Source organism: Mustela nigripes, chromosome 3, assembly GCF_022355385.1.
Source record: "Mustela nigripes isolate SB6536 chromosome 3, MUSNIG.SB6536, whole genome shotgun sequence".
Classification (NCBI taxonomy): domain Eukaryota; kingdom Metazoa; phylum Chordata; class Mammalia; order Carnivora; family Mustelidae; genus Mustela; species Mustela nigripes.
This window is the reverse complement of record NC_081559.1, coordinates 79,542,987-79,550,696: the sequence shown is the minus strand read 5'-3', so window position 1 is coordinate 79,550,696 and position 7,710 is coordinate 79,542,987.

Sequence of the window (7,710 nt, the reverse complement as noted above, 5' to 3'; positions counted from 1 at the left end):
AAAAGTTGATGGTATTTTGATAGGAATTGCATTGAATGTATAGATTGCTCTAGGTAACATGAATGTTTTCAAAATATTTGTTCTTCCAATCCATAAGCATGGACTGTTTTTCCATTTCTTTGTATCTTCCTCAATTTTTTTCATGAGTATTCTATAGTTTTTTGAGTACAGATCCTTTGTCTCTTTTGTTAGGTTTATTCCTAGGTATCTTATGGTTTTCAGTATGATCATAAGTGGGACCCACTTCTTAATTTCTCTTTCTTCTGTGTCATTATTAATATATAGAAATGCAACTAATTTCTCCATGCATTCATTTTATATCCTGCCATGTCGCTGAATTTCTGTACGAGTTCTAGTAATTTTTAGGTGGAGTCTTTTGGGTTTTCCACATAGAGTATCATGTTGTCTTCAAAAGTGAGACTTTGACTTCTTCTTTGCCAATTTGAATACCTGTATTTCTTTTTGCTATCTGATTCCTGAGGCTAGGACTCCTAGTACTATATTGATCAACAATCATGAGAGTGGACATCCCTGCCATGTTCCAGACCTTAGGGGAAAAGCGCTCAGCTTTTCCCTATTGAGAATAATATTCTCTGTGGGCTTTCCACATATGTTTTTTATGATATTGAGGTATGTTCCCTCTATCCCTATACGGTGAAGAGTTTTAATCAAATAAAGATGCTGTACTTTGTCAAATGCTTTTTCTGCATCTATTGAAAGGATCATATTGTTTTTGTCCTTGCTTGTATTAATGTAATGTACCACATTATTTGATTTGCAAATATTGAACCACCCTTGCAGCCCAAGAATAAATCCCACTTGGTCATGGTGAATAATCCTTTTGATATATTGTTGGGTCCTATTGGCTACTTTTTTGGTGAGAATTTTTGCATCCATGTTCATCAAAGATATTGGTCAGTAATTTTCCTTTTTTGATGGGGTCTTTGTCTTCTTTCAGTCTGGAGGTGTCTTTGGGTCTAAAATAAAGCTCTAGCAGATAACGTATCAATGGGTCTTCCTTTTTTATCCAATCTGATACCCTGTGTCTTTTGATTGGGACATTTAGCCCATTTACATTCTGAGTAACTCTTGAAAGGTATGAATTTAGTGTCATTGTATTACCTGTGAAGTCCCTGTTTCTGTATGCTGTCTCTGTTCCTTTCTCGTCTATGTTACTTTCAGGCCTCTTGTTCACTTACAGGATCTGCTTTAATATTTCTTACAGGTCTGTTTTACTGATCAGAATTTTTTTTTAGTTTCTATTTGTCTTGGAAGCTTTTAATGTCTCCTTGTATTTTGAATGACATCTTAGCTGGATAAAATATTCTTGGCTGCATCTTTTTCTCATTTAACACCCTGAATATGTCATGCCAGTCTTTTCTGGCTTGTCATATCTCTGCAGATAGGTCTGCTGCCAGTATAATGTTTCTACCTTTGTAGGTTACTGACCTCTTATCTTGACCTGTTTTCAGGATTTTATTTTTGTTTCTAAGATTTGCATGTTTCACTATTATATGTCAGGGTGTTGATCTATTTTTATCAATTTTGAGGAGAACTCTATAAGCTGGCTACCAGGAAGTAATATAGCAGTGGAATGCAAAATCAGAACTTTTAGAAGTCTGCCCCAGTGAGGGGCATCCCTGCCTGAAAGGCGCTCAGGTGGTGAAATGGGGTGAAATCCTAGATAGGACAGTGTAGGTCAGGATCCCTGGGGCCACAGAAAGAATAGGGGTGCCTGAGTGTGGTAGATTTCCCAGGCATTGGAGTGGGGAACCTGGGATAATCAGTGGGCCCAAGAAGCTGATGATTCTTTAATTTTCTTCCTGTTTGACCAGAATAGGATTTTTGAAAACTATTTCTTAATGTACAACATTTAATTAATATTTCACAATATTGCAGAGTTAACAACTAGTGCACCTATCTCTCTATTGGAATTCTATCTCTCTACTGCAATTCTTAGTTATGCCATAATCAGTACTCATAAACTAAGCTATAGCTAAGTCTCTGTTCATTTTTGGACATTCTTTACATATGAGTAATTAATCCTGGGCATTGTCCATATTCCATCCCATCATATTTTAAAAATTTGTTTACTCAGGGTGCCTGGGTGGCTCAGTTGTTAACCATCTGCCTTCAGCTTAGGTCATGATCCTGGGGTCCTGGGATTGGGCACGGCATCAGCCTCTCTGCTCAGTGGGAAGCCTGCTTCTCCCTTTCCCACTCACCCTGCTAGTGTTCCCTCTCTCACTATAAGTGTCTCTCTGTCAAATAAATAAAATCTTAAAAAATTTTTTTTGTTTACTCAAAAGTACCAGAAATACTAAAGATCCTGAAATTAAAATTAAGAACAAAATGGGAAATTTACTTATACATCTAACCTATATAAATTTTGCCATAATCTGTGTTTAGAACAAAGGGTTCTTATACAGGATTGTCTTCTCTTCTATTCTTTTTATCGTTATTATTGTATTACCACTTGTTGAAAATAATACCTTAGCTGATTCTAATTTCATCTTTATTTATCCATTCTAGTTCTCTTACTTTTCTCTTCTATTGAACTTTTTATTCTTGTAAAGCTTAATAGTTTAGAACCTTCTCCACAGACTATTTGGTTGTCTCAGACTTATGGTTGTAGTGGTCGTAGAAGAATTTGTATTATATTGGTGGATCCAAAATGTATTCTCTAGCCCTGAGTTTTGTATTAATTTTTCTAATTGCATACCTAGATAATCTAAACTTATTTGTTAAAAATTAACTCACCATTGGGACGCCTGAGTGGCTCAGTTGGTTAAGCAGCTGCCTTCCGCTCAGGTCATGATCCCAGGGTCCTGGGATCGAGTCCCACATCAGGCTCCTTGCTCGGCAGAGAGCCTGCTTCTCCCTCTGCCTCTGCCTGCCTCTCTGCCTGCCTGTGCTCGCTCGCTCTCTCTCCTTCTGTCTCTGACAAATAAATAAAATCTTTAAAAAAAAAAAATTAACTCACCATTTAATCCTACAGAAGTAATGATGGTCATATAAACCCTTATTAGTATGCTTTGTCCCTTGGTAGAATACTTAAATTACCCAGATCAGATCTGAGAATAATTCTACACTTGATTCACTTATATCACTTTATTCAATAAACATTATCTTTTTTTATTTTGGCTCATCTTTTGCTCTCAATTTTATCACTTCTTCTGTAGTAACTACCACTTTATTATTTACCCTTTCTCTAAAAGTTTTTATTAATTACAAAGTCCAAAGTGTATAAGGTTGACCCATAGGTAATAACATCTCTATGCCCCTATTTAATAAGAAGTTGCCAAAGATAAGACCCTTTACTCTCAACAACCTTAAAGATTTTAGGGTGAAAATTGTTCTAGGGGGAAATGAAGAGGAGAATAAAGGCAAAAGAAATGTAGATAAAATGAAATTCCCTTACAGTTTGCAGCCCATTGATAAAAGAACTGATACCAGCAGAGTCTGAGATTCCTAAAGGAACTTTTAATTGCCTCAATGTTAATGTTTTGCTAGTGGCAAAAAAGCAACCTTAGCCTGACAAGAGCCAGACCTTCAGGATCTTATGTCTTCTTTAACATATAAAAAAACCTTTTGAAAGGCATCTGGGCTCCTTCCACAGTTTAGGAAGAAATCAGAGAGGGAGACAAACAATGAGAGACTCTGGAGTCCAAGAAACAAACTAAGGGTTTCAAAAGGGAGGAGGATTGGGTAGTCAGGTGATGGGTATTAAGGAGGGCACAAGTTGGGTGTTATACGCAACTAATGAAACATTGAATCATTGAACATTGAGTGTTATATGCAACTAATGAATCATTGAACACTACATCAAAAACTAATGATTTACTATACGGTGACTAACTGAAGATAAAAAAATCCTTTTGAAAATTTCTTTTATCTCTACTCTCCCTACTTAAAAGTATATAATCAATTGCTCCTACAATCAGTGCAGGTCTTTCTGCCCATGAGTACTTATTCCTGTGCTTTAAGAAGGATACCTTTGTGCACAAAGTAAATAAATACGTAAAAAATAAATAAAAAATTTTTCTTTCTTAGATAAAAATTTAAAATAGTTATTCTGGATTAACACATATTTCTCAAAACTCTCATTTGAGTTTCTAAGTTCCTTATATTTTTCCTTTCCATCATGTACAGCTGGCTTTCAGGGTGACTGTTCTTATCTATATCACACTCACAGAAATGAAAAGAGCATGGAGAATCATTCATGGGACATTTTTAGTGGCAAAACCAGAAATGATGTATGCCAGTTCAGCTCACATATAAAACGTGATGACAAAATAGACTTAAAAACCATAGCTTCTTAATTGAGCATTTGAAACATAAAATAAATATAAAATATTAAACAAGAGTAGATGCAATAAACTACATGCAAATTCACTGAAACCTGTGAAAACATGGCAATTTCAAGAAACTTCATTGAGCAAAACTCTGATTAGTCCAAGAATGAATAGAAACATCAACTTCTCTGTCTAGCCATTATGCCCAAGGTGTTCCTTTTAAGTGTTTTCTGCCTCAAATAGAAAAGAGAATTATAGGAGCACCTGGGTGGCTCAGTCAGTTAAGCACCTGACTCAGGTCCTGACCTCAGGGTAGTGATACTGAGCCCCCTATATGGATGGGCTATCTGCTTGGATTCTGTCTCTTTTTCTCTACCCTTCCCCCACTATCTTTCTCTCTTTTTCTCTCTCTCAAAGAAAAAAAAAAAAGAAAAGGTGGGCATATCTGCCACCTTTACTGAAATCTTCAAGAAGATGTTTGTTTCACATTTAGCTTTTTTTTTTTTTTTTTTTTGGTGTTTTTCTGGCACGTAGTAGGAGTTCCAAAAATATAAGTAGCATGAATTAATCCTATCAGACAAAATAATTATAAAGAATATGAATTACAGATTATATTTTATAAACATTTTCAGGAATTTCAGGAATTTATAAACAATTTCAGCCACACTGACAATCTTGTAGAAGTTTTTATGCAACCACGAGGGTAATAGGTACAGAGGTTTAATCAACTGTCAGACTTCATTGAAAAGAACCCTGTTGCATTTCATTTTATGTTAATTATATCTCAATAAAAATAATTAAATACAAATCTCTATGCCTAGGCCAGAATTTGTGTACACTGAGATACAGTATGCAACATGTGTCAGATGGAAGGAACTCTGGATTACATGGAGAAATAGGTGCTAATGAATAGATAGGTTATTTTTCACGGGTCAGTCAGCATTTTATAGTTCCATCATGTAAAAAAGCTTAAGTGTGGAATCAGGAACATTATAGTTTGAAAATGATAATTTTCTCCATTGTTTAATAAGATAAGGCAAATTCTGATTCAGACCAATTCTTGCTGACTCAACAAAGTCTTTTGTTAATATTAAGCATTTGTGGGGGGGGGTGTCAAGGAAGAGCAGGTACATGGGGATTTACAGATGCAGCTGAGGTAACTTGCTTACTCTTGATTTTGAACACAGGTATGTAAATCTAGAAGTGAAAATATGCTGTGATTTCTTTCTCTTTTTAAATACACAAAAATGATTAGTAAAAGTGCTAGCTGACATTTTAATTATCTTGTAGTTTTAGACGTTTACAGAAGGATATTGTGGCTTGAAAAGCAGGGACTATTTTCTTAGCTGTGTAGGAGAGCTGATTGATTTTCAACAAACAGATTTTCTTTGATGAAATCAACAGTAATTTTCTCTTCATAGACTATTTACCTGTCAGAGTGAACAAACATTCTATCAAATGATTGCATCACTTTTCATTTCATTCTTAGTAGAAATAATATATTGTTGAGTGATAAGGTGGGAAAAAATTGTATAAAAAAAACTACCTTCAACTAAGAGGCATTGATTGAATATATAATTCCATTACACATTTAATGCTCTCAATCATGTATCAACTATCATTTCATTCACTCAAACACTTTAACTTCTTTATACCATATTGGAATGAGTTAAAAGGTAGTGAATATATGAGAGAGGAAAGTCATCAGTTAAAATCATTTGCATTTAGCTAAGAGCACAGTGACTGACATAGTGAGCACTACAGATTTTATAATAACATATTGCAAAAATATGCATGTATGTAAAGATTTATGCATATATGAACTAGTACGTATGTATGTACAGACACATATAGTGCACAATATATGTGCATATATATGCACCATATATATGTGTGTGTATATATTTAGTGCATATTTATGTATATGTACATACATACACAATTCACAGGCTTTATACACACACTTACATGTATTCAGAAATAGTATTAGTTAAATTTTATTTTCCAGTCAATTGAAAATTGCTGTTAACTGGCATTTACATATAAATAGTATTATTATTTTTAAGATTATTTTAAGCATTGTAAAATCCATAGCTGGCATTTTCTCTGAACATTGAAAATCAACTGTATAAATTTTATAAATTTTAAGGAAGAGATATGTTATTAATATCACTTGGGAATATGTGTGACAATTACATATTTATTTAATTCCTTAAAACATCTTATTCCCCAATCTTTCTAAATAAAATGAAGTTCAAAATGAAGATTTAGTACATACACATATCTTCAAATTTTAATGCAGAGCTAGTCATGACTAGCTCCAGAAATAGCAACAGAGTAAAAATATATAATGTTGCAAGACTTAGTGGTTGGAGAAATCAAATTTTGGAATGGAAATTTGATTTTAAAGTAAATGCTAAAATCCTTGCTATGACAGATGGACTCAGCAGCTTCAGAGTGGGCCCCTGCTGTCTCTGTCACACTCTTGGCTGCCTTGTGTAGGCTCCAGCCCTTAAAGCAATAATGCTTCCTGTGGAGGCAGAGGGATAATGTACACCTCAAATAGCTACAAATGGTATAAGCCTGACTAATTAATATGTACTCTCAGATTCTTACCCACTAGTAATTAACCTTAAAGTTATGTCAACTGTTAAAAAAAAAAAAGTTGGCTAAGCTATAATAAAATGCCATATGAAAAAAAAATTGCTCTATAACTTTCATACAAATACTACATCTTTAAATAAACTTCTTCTCTCTAGCTCTCCACTCCTATCTGTAGTGCTTCAATTCTTCACAAATAATAGGTCTTTAAAACAGAGGAATTCATGTGTTACTGTTGCAGTGAATGAAACTGTAGCTTATATTTAGCAGTTTGGGAAATAGCAGTGACTGTACCTATTTCTGAGGGAAAATAGAATTAGCTTATACAGAATTGTTTCATGTTTTTAAACTTCTTTTTAATATTTTCAATCATGTTTACCATCTAAAACACAGAACTTATTACTTGACACACTAATGATAACTTGAACTATATCCCATACAATATCAAACAATTTGCCAATAAGTAGAAAGCAGAAAATCAAAATAAAACAAAATAGAGTTCTTGGCATCTCTGTGGAAAAACTAAGTGGTACCTTGATAGAATCTATCTTTTTATAAAGTAGTTGCTATAATTATGTAGATGTTATCAAAGACGTGAGAGGCAAGGTGTAAGGAGAAAAAAAAATTAGCCCCTCTCTGAAATAAATACTTAATAGTACTTTAATTGATCTTTCTTTTACTATTTTAATAAATTATGATATAATATATTATATGATATAATATAAAAAAATTAGCCCCTCTATATTGAAATAAATACTTAATAGTACTTTAATTGATCTTTCTTTTACTATTTTAATAAATTATGATATAATAT